The sequence below is a fragment of the Carettochelys insculpta genome, chromosome 6 (genome assembly GCF_033958435.1).
Source record: "Carettochelys insculpta isolate YL-2023 chromosome 6, ASM3395843v1, whole genome shotgun sequence".
In the NCBI taxonomy this organism is placed as follows: Eukaryota; Metazoa; Chordata; order Testudines; family Carettochelyidae; genus Carettochelys; species Carettochelys insculpta.
In genome coordinates, this window is record NC_134142.1 from 106,499,901 (window position 1) to 106,515,011 (window position 15,111).

Genomic DNA, 15,111 nt, shown 5'->3' on the forward strand with positions numbered 1-15,111 from the left:
CATTGGCTTCCCTCCAGCTCTGCTGCTAGCCTGTCCAGTTTTAAACTATTACTCAGCTGGCAACCTTATTTGCCTAACTCTAGGTCCCACTGAATTCACTCATAAAGACTCCTCCTCAGTATACTACCAGAGTTCAATAGCAACTTGATTGGTGATCTAGCTCCAGCAGAACATGCTCCTATGGAGGATGACTCAAAATACAAATTCTCAATCCCTTTACTCCATGCAGATAAAGCCAGAGGTCTTTCCTGACATGGTGGAAGAGATTTATAGGAGTAGCTTTGACAAGAAATGAGCTGAGTTAATCATAGCTTTCCTGGGGCAGAATCATGAGCTTCAATTTAGCAAACAAGTTCATGCACACTTGTATCCCAGGTCTAACACACATGGGTCAGAGCCTCGGGTTTGGCCAAATTACACTCAGTGTAGGACTGAAGCATACTATAGTCCTATAGGGTATGGCTGGCTACACAGGGCCAGGGCACAACTGGCCTAGCTTAGACTAAGGTTTTTGGGGCTCGGACCATGGGGCTAAAAGTTGTGTAGAAATTCGGGCTCAGAGCCCTGGGACAACTCCATCCTCACAGAATCCGAGAGCTCAGACTCCAGCTCAAGTCCCACCTTCTGCACAGCAATTTTTCAGCCTAGGTGCCTGAGCCCTGTGAGCCTGAGTCTGCTGACATGGGCCTGTTATGGATTTTTTGCCCCCATGTAGATATAATCTTAGAACAGAGGCACAGCCATGGATGAGCCATGCCCACCCACTTAAGATCCAGACCCATCCAACCCCAGTCCTGGCTTTGTTCCCACTTGGATACAGGTGCTTAACCCTCTCCACTGGGTCTGCCAGCAGGGGCCAGAGAATGGAGCTGGGTAGGCCTGCTCCATTTGTCTGGTGTTCCTATCTTGTACGCCCCCAGTCCTGCTATGTGGCTGCAGCACTGGAGCTGTGGTGAGCCTAGTGCTCTGACCCCACTCTCTGTCAGGAGCAGGGGGCAGCTAGAGTTGGGAAAACCCTCAGTCCCAAACTCCGGCTCCTCACTCAGAGCAGTGAGCCAGGCAGGCAGAGCAGAGCAAACCCCAACCCTACTCACCACTGGGAGCACCAGCCAGGAGCAGGTCAACCCCAGCACTCCGACCCAGCTCCTGACTGGGAGCATTAGCCAGAATGGGGCAAGCCCCAATGTCCTGACCCCGCTCAGAGCATGGGGTGGTGCATAGAGGTACACCCACACCCCAATCCTGCTCCCCACTGGGAGCACGGCGCAGAGTAACAGGGGAAGCCTCCAATAACCCTCCCCAGAAGGCATACATATTTATTGGGCCCTCATTTTTACAGGCGGCTGGCCAGTGTATCGATCCCTTCCCCATGGCCAGCTGGAGGGAGGAGAGGTAGCCCCATCACTGCCCATGCACCTAAAGTAAGGGCCCACCCACTTATACCACCCTGGCTACACTACCGTCTTAGAATAAAATACAGGTGGATATCTAGCTAAACTTGCATCTGTACTGTCAACAGGCACTGTATGCCAGGCATCCAGTGAAACATTTTCCAAGTACTTAATAAGTAGCTAAATATGCATACGTTCTTCATACTTCTCAGTGTCACAGTGGTGCAGATGCTGCTGTCTCAAGCAGAAGGAATGATAGCTTTTTAGGATTTAGGGACAGATGCTTTCTCAACTAGGTTGGTAATTTGAAAATTAAAAGTAAAGTTTTTTATGGAACCACTATGGGTGGTGAAATGTGACAAACGTTGGCCTGGTGTCAACGGGACAGTCGCTGACAACTCTCTAGCAGACATGAGGCCAAAGTCTGCTCTCAGTTGTACCTTGCAATGTCCCTGGAATCATGGAATATAAAGGAGTAAAATTTGGCCCATGGTTACAGTAGAAGTCATCACAATCATAACAGTGATTCTGTTTCACAAAGGAGAGGGACTCAGGTCTTTTAACTGGAAGTTACAACAATTCAGCATTTTTCTACAGTGCCGTTGTCTTTAAAAGAGTAAAGTAACTTGGTTGTTGAAATGTTGCTGTCTACCGGTCTCACTGCACATAATCTCTGTAGCATACAAATAGTCATGTGTTACAGGACAGATTTGGAACTCACTATACCCAGCACAGCCATCAGCCACTGTAGGCTCTGGGGCAAGGTGGGGGATTGGTGGTGCCCAGGCTCATAATCACCTTCCAACATACACTTGTGTTGTTGTTACTACTTGGTACTTCGTGTAATGCACACATACTCCCTCTAATTGTATTCTTGAAAAAGTGTGCTATTTTAGTTTTGCATGGTCTCTGCATTTCATACTCTTAGTTCTCTTCCAGTTAAATGTCTTCCTCAGAGCCCCGCAGTGCAGTGTTTCTGTGGCACCTCAGAGGGGCCCAGAGCTCCATCCACTGCCTCTGCCAAAGCAGCATATGTCCTGCAAAAGTAAACAAACTTGTCAGAGTGATTGGCTGAACAAGAAGTAGGACCAAGTGGACTTGTAGGGTCCAGTATTTTATTTTTGAATGTAGTTATTTTTATACTTAAATCTACGTTTGTAAGTGCCACTTTCATGGTAAAGAGATTGCAGTACTTGCAGTAGGGCTACGTCTACACGTGGAGCCTACATCGAAATAGCTTATTTCGATGTAGCGTTTCGATGAATAACGTCTACACATCCTCCAGGGCTGGCAACGTCGATGTTCAACTTCGACGTTGCGCAGCACCACATCGAAATAGGCGCTGCGAGGGAATGTCTACACGCCAAAGTAGCACACATCGAAATAAGGGTGCCAGGCACAGCTGCAGACAGGGTCACGGGGCAGACTCAACAGCAAGCCGCTTCCTTAAAGGGCCCCTCCCAGACACAGTTGCACTAAACAACACAAGATACACAGAGCCAACAACTGGTTGCAGACCCTGTGCATGCAGCATGGATCCCCAGCTGCCGCAGCAGCAGCCAGAAGCCCTGGGCTAAGGGCTGCTGCCCACGGTGACCATAGAGCTCCGCAGGGGCTCGAGAGAGAGCGTCTCTCAACCCCTCAGCTGATGGCCGCCATGGTGGACCCCTCTATTTTGAAGTTGCAGGATGCGCAAGGACTACACGGTCCGTACTTCGACGTTGAAAGTCGAAGTAGGGCACTATCCCCATCTCCTGATGAGGATAGCGACTTTGACGTCTCGCCGCCTAACGTCGAAGTTAACTTCGAAATAGCGCCCAACACGTGTAGCCATGACAGGTGCTATTTCGAAGTTAGTGCCGCTACTTCGAAGTAGCGTGCACGTGTAGACATGGCTTAGGTGAAATGAAATTCTATTTCTTTTGCCTTGTATCATGCAAATATTTATAATAAAGAATATAAAAAAGAGCACTGTCTATTTTATATTCTTTATTGTAACTGAAAATGAATAAATTTGAAAATGTAGAAAACACCAAAAATATTTAAATGGATAATATTCTATTATTAAAAGTGTGATTAATCACAAATTTTAATTTCATACTTAATTATAATAGATTGACAGCCCTAAAACAAAAAATGACTGCCAGGAAATAGAAGACATTCTAACATCTTCTAGAAAAAGTGAAGGAAATACAGTAAATTAAACTTTTGAACGGTAAATGAAGTCTTCAAGTAACAGGCCCATGCCCAACTGCAGAGGGGGACTGGGAACAGTAAAGAGATTTTGTATGGCTTAAAAAGAAACATTATGTATGTGTACATGCCCAGTCAATCAGCCCTTAGTTTCAACAAATTCCAGTCCAAAATTTGGGGTATAAGCCTGTTTCCATTGATTCAATGAGAGTAAAGGCACTAGTTCCAAAAGGATCAGGACCTAACATAAAAAACCAGGATTTTTTAAAAATTCCTAACACTGATTCTTGCAGCATTACAAACATAACGGTGTTAACTTTTCTGAACTTTGGATTTCCCAAAAGTTTAGATGACACAACAGAAAAATATTTTTCAATAGGTTCCACTTGAGGCCTTACTCACACCAGTCTGGTCATCTTATTGTCATACCATATTTTGTTGATGACCACTTTTACTTGAAGGAGGACTGAAATTCTTTCCTGATGTTTTGCGAGGCAGTAATCCCCTCAAATTCCAAGGTGATTTTCATGTCATAAGTCATATAATGTAATCAAAGAAAAAACTCCATGGGCAGTCTGTTAACTTATTCTCTGCTTCTCAAAGGAAAGGAAAAATGGAGGGAAGAGGGCAAGAATAGTGAGTGCATATCTTTTGAGTATGTGGATTCATTTATCCATAGGTGCTAGAACTACAAGTTCTGAGGGTGCTACTGCACTGTTTGTCTTGAAGTGGTTTCCGTCACACACAGGGTTTACAGTTCAGTTCTTAGCACCTTCACTATAAAATTATACCAGCAGCCCTACTTCTGAATAAGTGTCCACTTCCTGATGATGTGATTAGGTTTCACTCAGAAAGTAACAAAACCAAGTCATGAAAACAGACAATCAGACTGACATGGCTCATGCATAACAATTTTTAATCTCCTGCTTTTGCCCTATACAGGAGAGAGAGTCACAATTTTCATCATGGCCATTGATGAGTACTGGCTGTACTCAAGCAAACAGAGGTGTAAACAAGTACTAATAGATGGATGTGAAAGTCCGCAAAATGCACACAACTGCTGCTGCAGCCAGAACGTAGCTGAAAGATGGCAGCTATATACAGGTAACAGAAACTGAAAATGTTCATGGTTAAAGACAGGCAAGTTAAACCTAAGTAATTAAATCTCCAGTATGAGTGATGTGCAAGGTACCATAAAAGTAGCTTTTATAGGAGAAAAACAAGCTATAGGTAAGTCAAATGCTTGAATGTTCTCTCAGCAGAAAGGAGATTTTAGGTGATTGATTGCAGCCCATTGACAACAGGAGAAAATCCTCAATGGTGTGTTTTGCCAAAAGATTAGAAAGAGAACATGAAAAAGCATAGCGTGCCTTTGGTTGTAATTGTAATTGCAATTCTACATTCTGTAGTCCAGTCATTATTCATACAGCTCTGTATTATATTGATGTTTTGTCACAAAGCAGTCCCAAGGCATCCAAACATAAGACAGCAATAGCTAGATCCACAAAAGGAGTTAGGTGCCTAACTGTCACATCAGGTACCCTAAGTCCAAAACTTAGTTCCCTTGAGCCCCCTTTTCAGCTACCACTTAACCCATAAGCAAGTAAGTGCACATGGTATCCACCAACTAAATCCCCCAAATCCTGATTTACCTCAGTGCCTAAGCACCAGCTGCATTCACAAACTTGGCATTCCTCTGCCTCATTCCCCTATCGGGCTGGATCTGGCAAATGTGCTCAGAGGCTGCTTTGGAGCACAACTGAAGGTTGGACCCCACCACAGCCCAGAGCTGGAGGTGGAATAGACAGTGCCAGTGTCCCCTTACACCAGAGACTAGAGCACTCATGCAGGGGGTGGGAGACCTGGAGTCAGATCTTTTCTGTCAGCAGTGGAGCAGGGTATAGAACCCTGCAATCTTGGTACCCGTGGGGTATTCTAGGGTGGGTTTCTCTCACTCTCCCCCTATTTAACATGTCCTACCTTGCATAAATACTTGTATGTTGCTAGGTCAGAATGAGAATGCCCACTCATTCTGGAAAAGGGGACACCTTGGTTCCAGTCCATGTTCCAATACATATTTAATTAATCGAAGTGGATTAGCTTCAATGGAAAACACCGAGAGATCCTCACCATCACAGCCACTTCACCTAAGAAGACTCCACCACCCACCAGCTGGGACGTTAAAGTGAGAAAGCTAGGCTGAAGTCTGTGCTCCACACCTGGCAGAAGAGGGATTTGAATTCCCATCCTACACGAGTGCTTTAATTATTAGGTATAACGGAGGCATTGTCTCCTTGGGTTTTTGTAAGGAAGGGCTGACCCGGCTTAGCCCCGTAACTCAAGCAGAAGATTTATGACTGTAACTGTGAGGGGAGGGAGGCAGACACATAACTCGCTTACAAGATGAGACTTAGGTATACCCCTGCTTCTCAGTATTTCTTTTTTTGGGTAGGTTGGTGACTCCCCACTCAAAATGCAGACATTCGTAAATTTCATTTTTAGTCATGTAAGCATGGTATAGGAAGTCTGGCACCTAATTAGGGACTGTGGAGTCTTCTTCTTTTTGGCGGTCACTCGACAGCAAGTAGGACATCTTCATTTCACCCTCATATCTGTGAGTCCGTTGATGGCTGATCAGCCCAATTCTGGAGCTGCATGTCTTATCACAGAAGGGGCAGGTGTTGGTAACTGTTGGAGGGCACAGGGCAGTTTTTGCTACTCTTCTTCTCCACCTCGCCTCGTCTGCACTGCAGTGGGACCTCTCAAATTGTGCCACCCCCTCACAGATTACTGTTCTCCACTGGGGATGGTGTTGGGCAAGGTTCTCCCAAGTGTCCACATTGATGCTGCACTTTTTCATGTGTGTGTTCAGCATGTCCTTATATCACTTCCACAGTCCCCCCGCCCCCAGTGCTCCCCTGTCCTTCCTCCAACTTGGAAAACAGAATCTGTTTTGGGAGGCTGTGATCAGACATCTGAACCACATGACCAGGCCAACAAAGTTGTTCATGAATGATAATGGCTTCAATGCTGGCATGTTTAATTCTTCCAGGATGCTAGTGTTCATGTGCCTGTCCTCCTAAGAGATATTTAGGATTCTCCTGAGATAGCATTCATGATATTTTTCAGTTGCCTTCAAATGACACTTTATGTTGTCCAGGTTTCACATGTGTACAGCAGCATTGGAACAACCACTGCACAGTATACAAGGAGCTTTGTCTTGGGATAGATGTCCCATTTCTCAAAGACCCTTTGACTGGCAGGCAAAAGCAGAGCTTGCATGGCTCAGATGATGCTGGATTTCCACATCAATGTTGACTTTAACAGAAAGATAATTTCCAGGGTATGGGAAGTGCTCCACATTTTCCAGCAGTTCTCCATTGACTTCAATGGATGGTACATGAGATTGTCTCATCGGTGGGGGTTGGTGGAGCACCTTGGTCTTTTTGATGTCCAGTGTGAGGATGAGACTCTTGTATGCTTTGGTGAAGGCACTTAAGATGGTCTGAAGGGCTGAGGGAGAAAGAACAGCAACCATGTTGTCATCTGCCTACTGGAGCTCTATGATCAAGGATCTTGCTTTTAGCCTTCAGTCTTGAGAATGAAAAGATTCCCATTCATCCTATAGACAGTCTTCACACCATCTGGAAGCTTGCCATCAATGAGGTGAAGGGTCATGGCAATGAAGTTGCAGAACAGTGATGGGGCAATGATGCAGCCATGTTTGACTCCCATTTTGACCTAAAGGGGTTTCTGTGGGATCCGTTGTTGCTCAATATTGTGGCAGTCATGTTGTTGTGAAGCAGCCTCAAGATGCTATGGAGCAGACAATCTTTGAGAGGATGGTCTACAGGGCGCTACGACTGACTGAGTCGAATGCTTTGGTCAGGTCTATGAAACTCATCTATAAAGCTTAGCTTTGTTCACAACATTTTTCTTGCAGTTGCTGGGTGGTGAAGATCATGTCTGCTGTTCCTCAGAATGGTTGGAAGCCACACTGGGATTCTGGGAGAATTTATTCCGAGAATGGCAGGAGTCAGTCTGCAGGGATTTAAGCTAAAATTTTCCCTGACGTTGCCAGCAGGAAGATGCCACGATGAGACTGATGATCAGTGTGTCTCTGAAATTTCATGGCATCTTCTCCCTATCCCAGATCTTGAGAATGAGGAGCTGGAGTTGTTTGTGGAGTGCTGCCCCATCTTCTTTGAAGACTTCAGTGGGAATTCCACCTAGTCTGTTTGCCTTGTTGCACTTCACTGCTTTGATGGCAGTTTGGACCTCACTCAGGGTAAGAAGTGTTGCAGTATTGTCCCTAGGCAGTTGATGAGAGATTTGGTCAAGGGCTTCTAGCACCATGGTGGAGGGGCAGTTCAAGACTCACTATAGTGCTCCCGCCAGTAAGAAGCAACGGCTTCATTGTATTTCAAGAGCTGGGTACCATCCCTTGATCTCAGGGGACTGATTCCATGGTTTCTTGGTCCATAAATGGCTTTCGTAGCATTGAAGAAACATCTTGTATTGTTAATGTCTGCGAGATGCTGGAGTTCTCATGCCTTCTCAGTCTACCACTAGTTTTGAAAGTCCTTGTTTTATAGTGGACTTCTGCCTTGGGATGTGCTTCTTTCTTTATTGTGCAGCTAATGTTGCTGAGCCAGGCCCTAACCACTTCCTTTTTTACCTCAGTCAGGCATTCAGTTTCCTCATCAGTCTCATCAAACCAGTCATGATGCTTCCTGGACTGTTAACTAATGGTTTCTCCACAAGGCAACAGGGTGGCGAAAATTAAGTAGTGCAATACTGCAATACCGCACCTGTTTTTGAGAGTGGATTTTGTTTTATTGTTTTTATTGGGGGGGCGTTATTTTGTTTGTTTGGATCTAGCTCTAAGGCTCCAGTTCAGTAAGACACTTGGGTGTGTGCTTAACTTTAAGAATGTCAACTGCTCCAGATTATGGGAATGGTCTGACGTGAAACCAGCCCTCAGCACAAGGTAAATACTAATTTGTAATGGCTCCCCAATGGTTACATCAGATGCTTTGAAGAGGCTTTATTGCAGCTTTAAGATTACATTGTGCTGCTGGTTTTAGTGAGGACAAAAATCTGACCAGGACTCAGTTACCACATGAAAACCATAATCAGAGATTACAAAGTGGCTTCTAACTTCCTCAGAAAGAGGAATACTGATAATGTGATTCCGAAGATTTTAATCCTTCTATCCAATTTTGGAAGGTTGCCTTTCTCTTCCTCTGAAGACCAGCTTCACAGAACAGCTGCACTTATTCTATGCCAAGTGGAAATACTATGACTAAGAAAATGAACAGGATACAGTACTACTTGAAAACCAACCCACAAGATCACATGAATGTTTGGAGGAGTGATGCAAGCTATCCCTCCCTCCTTCCGGATATGAATAGCATCAACTCTTTGACACCCACAGCATCCTGTGCAGTTAGTCCTGAGGTTATTCTGAAATGGAGCTTTTCCATATTAAATTTGATCATAGTTTACGTTTTCTTCCATTCTGTGATGTGCAGCACACAAGGTACTGAGCGTTCTAGAAGAAGGATGGTTTTGTTAAGACTGGGTGGGACTTGAGAGATCTAGATTCTGGTTCCAGCTCAGTCATAGACTTTATAGGTCAGTGGTTTTCAACCATTTTTTTCCTAGAACCCAGTGGAAGAAAATTTTTGATGCCCACGACCCAACATAATTATGTCTTTTGACTAGAATGCAGAGTCTAGGGTGGAGTAGGGATGAGAGGTTTGGGGTGCAGGAGGGTGCTTCAGGTGGAGGAAGTGAGGCTCAGGGCTGGGACATGAGTTTACCTCTGACAGCTCCTGGTCACCAGCACAGTTAATGTAGGCTCCATGCCTATCCTGGCACTGTGGGCTGTGCTGTACCCTGGAAGCAGCCTGCGGCTGATCCATCTCCTAGGTGGAGGCAGGCAAACAGCTCTGCATATTGCTCCTACCTACAGCTATGCCCCCCAGCTTCAATTGGCCAGGATAGGCAGAAGGCCTGCCTTAGCACCCCTGCTGGCCACCTGGTTACCTATAGCAACGTGACCCAGTGCCTGACATTCCGTGACCAAATACTGGTTTGTGACCTGTGCTGTGAAAACCACTGTTCTAGGCAAGCCATATAATTTTTTGTGCCTTACGTGCCAGTAATTAAAATGAAATAACAATACTTCCCTTTCTCACAGGAGTGATGTAGGTAAGTAATTCACTAATGTGTGTAAAATACTGAGGTAAAAAAAGATGACCAAGAAAGAAAGCACTTTTTTTTTCTGAGAAACTAGCCAGTTTGCATTAATATCTTCAATTAATAGCTTGTAGTATCAGCACCTTGTATTTTGACCCTCTGTGACCTACAGGAATACTGCTCCACTGATGTTATGATGTAAATGAACTGTCTACATCTTTTATTAGAAAATTTCAGCACATTATTATGAAATGGTTATGCATTGTTATACTTATTTTACAGACATATACCCAGAGTAGCTTTAATTGAAGGAGTCAGTGTGTGCGTGTGTGTGTAACCACCTCCCTGAGCTGCTGTCTAGTGCTACAAAATTTCATCTTTGATTTTTAAAACAGAAGTGGTTAGGAGGAAAGCTCATCATAATGATAAATTTCAAAATATGAGCTGAATGTAATTGTTGCAGTGAAGTTTTCCTGAAATAACAGCTCTGAAAGGGATGAACTTCCCGTGTTCAGTGTAATGGGGTGTTATTGGAGCTACCTAGTATAGGATGGCTAGAATTCTTTCTCTGAAAGAGTCTTTCAAGCAAAATGGTTTTTTTTGACAAAATGGAATTTTTCACTTAAAATATTTGGGATTTCATTAAAAAAAATTCCAAGATGTCTTCAGGTTTTAAAAAACAAAAAAAAACCCACTTGTTTTAATTTTTTGTTTTTTCTATGATTTTTTAAAATGTTTTGAAGAAATATTTAGATGAAAACTGAAAAAATATTTCATGGACATATTTTGTATAAGAAAAGTCGTTGGCAAATCAGTTTTACATATTGTTGACCAATACATGCTGGCTATCTCTCTCTCTCTCTTTCTCTCTCTCTCATAAATATTATAGCACTTATATAGCCATATAACCTAAACGGGCCTTTACTTTCACTACAGTCCTCTTCACTTATATTACATAACCCATAATACCTTGCAGTCACTGAAGTAAGCTTTGGCTAAAGTACAGAAGAAAGTTGTCAGAATGACAACATATGATTATTTTACCATACCAACTTGTAGAGACTTATTCTCATAGACTGGTACTGGAATGTCCCAGAGAAAGAGGACAAAACATGATTAGTGTACCCTAGAAGCTCCTTCAAATGTATTCCAAATACCATGGGATGTGTTTATACCAAGGAGAAGAGTCACATCTTAGAAACTGAAAAACAAGGTCAGAAGCTAAATGAATAGCATAGTTTGAGACGGTGCATACAGTACCTTTTACTTGTAAATGGGTTGGATATAAAAAGATGCATTGTGTGTGTGACTTTGGGCAAAATCCTTCACATCAGGGGAATACAAGAACAGTGCACGAGATGCTATCCTAGAGACTGGTATCATATAGAACTTTTTTTTCTATACTGTAGTTGTATTATTAGCTCCCATTAATAAACCTAATTGACATTTGTTATTTTGTCTCTTGAGTGTATGTCATAACAAATCAAAGTATGGTCAGGCATTTAACAATGTGATAATTGAAGACTCAACATTATTATTTATTTTGCTATTGACCAAGTGTACTATAAGGGAGAGGGATAAACATAATAGGAAGAGTTGTGCAATCTACTTTAATGTTGTCTCATTCTGGTGTTTATACCCAGGAACATATTTTATTACTGTACCACTTATCCCAAACATTTAAAATTGAGTGATGTCCCCCAAAATCATGATCCTGACTTGAAAATCGAAGATTTTATAACATATGTTGGTTCTTTTATTTATTTTATTCTGTTTCTAAAGACTTTAGTGTTCACATTTTATAAGCTTTTCTCTGAACTCAGGAAGGCAATGGAAGACTAGCCTCTCATATAACAAGATTCAACATCTTAGGCCTAAAGAAAAACACCAGATATTCTCAATGTTCATCATGAGATTATCCGGAGGCTGTAGGGGATCACAAAGTGAATTTGTCAAAAATGTGATGTCATGGCTAAAAACACTAGTGGCGTTCTGCAGTGTGTAAATAGGGGTCCTGCATGTGAGACACAAAAGACAATTGTTCCACTCTGCTCAGCACTGGTGAGACTTTAGGGGAAGGAGTATGTCCATTTTGGGTTGCCACACTTCAAGAGAGATGAGGACAAACAGCGCAGCATCCATAGGAGAAAAAAATGATAAAAGTCTTAAAAAACCCACCTATGAGGAAAGACAACAACCAACCAACCCGAGACATATTTAGTTTTAGAAAAGAAGACTGAATGAGGTTTTGATAACAGCCTTCAAATATGTTAAAGGGTAGTTAAGTCCTGGGGTAGGCTTCCAAGAAAGATTGTGGAAATCCCCGTCATTGGTGGTTTTAAAGAATGGCTTAAGCAAACACCTGTCAGAGACAGTGTCACTTTACTTGGTCCTGCCTTAGCACAGGGGATTGGACTTGATAATTTCTCAAGGTTCCTTCCAATGCTACATGTCTATGATCTAATGGCAATATTAACATTTATTTCACAGCTGAAGAGGAAAGGCCAATGGACTGAGACCAGCCAAAGGGGACCCAATCTGTGAAATGAAGCAGAGCATGCAGTCTACTGGAAGTGGAGTTGCATTGGCTTAAAGTAAGACTTTAGGAGAATACTACTCCAATCTTCCTTCCCTGCTAACCATTTCAATCCTTGACTGAACCCCAGAGAGCCCAAGTGACTTGCCCAAGGTACTACAGGAAGTCAGTGTAGAACTTGGACTAGCCCCCAAGAGTCCTAAACCCCAGAAACTTGCTCTGAACATTAGAGAGAATACCTACTTCTCCACCAGAAACTTTCAAAAATTGAGTGTATTTGTTTCTTTTTCACCATAAACCCACTTTCCTTTTGAAATTACTGTAATGTATTAAGTGAGACAGTGGTTCCCAACCTTTTCAGTAACATGGCACACTTCAATGAGACAAACAATTCCATGGCACACCTACTTTTTCCAGCTGAATCAATTGCTCAGAAATGTCACATTGACTAATGTTTATTACAGTTACAGTCTTACTATAGAGGTTTGCACTTTGTCCTCCTCCCCCCCGGGTTTGCAGAGGTTGGGGGAGGGGAATTAACCACTTAGCACCCACTGAGGGCTCAAGCAGCAAGACTGCTTGAGTCCCAGCTACTGTGGGGTCCTCAATTTCCCTCCCACTGCTGCTTTGCAAAGCCTCTGTGAGGGGAAATTGGCCAACCCTGGCCCAGCTGGGGGCTCAAGCAGCAGGGCTGCCTGAGTCCCAATTAGTGAGGGATTGGTCAATTTCTCCTTGCAGAGGTTTTGCAAAGCAGCTGGGGGAGGGAAATTGACAGCCCCATGCCAGATTGGAATTAGGCAGACTTGCTGCCTGAGCCCCCAGCTGGCACAGGGTCATCTAAGAGTAACATGAAAGTTCATCAGTCCCGCCCCCACCCCCATCCCTGGGCTCTGCAAAAACTGAGGGCAGAGAAATTGATGAAATTTCCATGGCTTGCTTAGGCCTTATAGTGCATTGGTTGAAAACCTCTGAAGTAAGATATTTACTATAGAACTACACCCATATCAGCAGAACCCCCGGCAGTGAAACAGTCTATAGAGACAGAAGCAGTTATTTCTGTCACTGGAACACCACCTCCCTGAGTAGCTAGGTCATTGCTTCTATTGATCTAGCTACGTCTACTCTGGGGTTGAGGTTGGCACTTGGGGGTCTCCTTCTACCTTGACCAAAGTTTTGAGTATGTACCAAGCCTTATTCATGCCCAGGAAATGTTTAAACACATACTTATCTTGTATGCATGTAGTTTTACTGCCTTTAATAAGACTATTCAAGGGCTTATAATTATGGATTATCTGCCTTATGTAGTCATATCCAATAACAATTAGAATGTTCAATGGAATAAAGATTCACACCAATGGAAAAATCATGCATAGACTTTGGGGGGAGAAGTATTTGATTTAATCTATCACCTGATTTGCTTGAAAAAATATTCCATAGAATAAAATCTGACACTAATCTTACCAAACAGAAAATCACTGAACAGAAAATTATCACATTTGAAAGGTGCTGAGATGAATTGTGCTTCAGGTTCATTTACTTCTGCACATATTAAATGTTTACCTTAACGCAAAGAGATGCAGCTCTCATTGTATATGATAAACTAACTGAAGATATTACCTTAGAAAGATGAGAGTATATTTTAAAGTTATTCTAGAAAGTAGAGGATTAGAATTTATTATAAATCAGTGATACTTTAATGGGGCCAGATACGATTACATTAACAGACAATAGCCTGAGAATTATCACAGACTGAAGGACTAATTCTGTTATTCTGATGTCAAAATACATGTTGGAATAAATCAGTTGGTTTCCCCAAAGTTTTGGAAATCACATCTGTACCCGGAATATACGTGATTGCACAAATTATGACCAGTTATTTTTATTCTTAGCAAAATATACTGGCTAAGAAGAGAAGCCTCTGTCCACAAAAGTGACTATCAGAAGGGATTTCCCAGCAAAACTTCTGTTGACAGATTGCATCTACACATAAAAAGCAGATCAAAAGAGCAACCTGCTCTGTCGACAGAGAGCAGCCAGACTGCCCAGCCCTCTTTTGACAGAATGGCTGACCTGAAGCTGTGCAAACATGGCTGCCTGGTGAACTGGAAGCCCTGTCTGTGGACAAAAGGGGCCCAGAGGATCTATGGGGCTGTTTTGTTGACAGAGGTGCTATACCTGGATGGAGAAAGGTATAACACTGCCGGCAAATGTGCCAGGTTTTATTGACAAACCGATGACAAAGCACATTTGCATGTGGACACTCTACAGTCTCTCCTGACAAAAGCCCAGTGTTGCTGGGAAAAGCTTCTTGTGTAGACATAGCCACTGTTTGTTTAATATCCACTGATATTAAAGGGAAGCACATACATGCGTCTGTGGAGAAATATTTCTGAACACAATGTCCTAAAGTGCCTGTTTAGTTGGGACGGGTGTCTTTTGCAATTCTGTTATCCACTTACTCAAGTTTCAAACAAAAGTTATATAGACTGGAGCCTGTAGACCAGGGTTTCCCAAACTTTATACTGTTGGAGCCTGTTTTCTTTTCAGTATCTTTTTTTGCTGCCCAAAAATATAAATGCATATAAAAAAATGAAAAATGAATACATTTGCACTGTTTGTTATTTATTCACAATATTAATAGTGCATAAGAATAATCTTGATATAAAATACTTGTGTCTATCTTATTGTTATTACCTTAATTATATGGGAAAATACTAAATGCACCAAATTAACAGAATTGTGCGGGATAATTTGTATACTTTCTAAGGACAGATTTTTTTTTCCAAG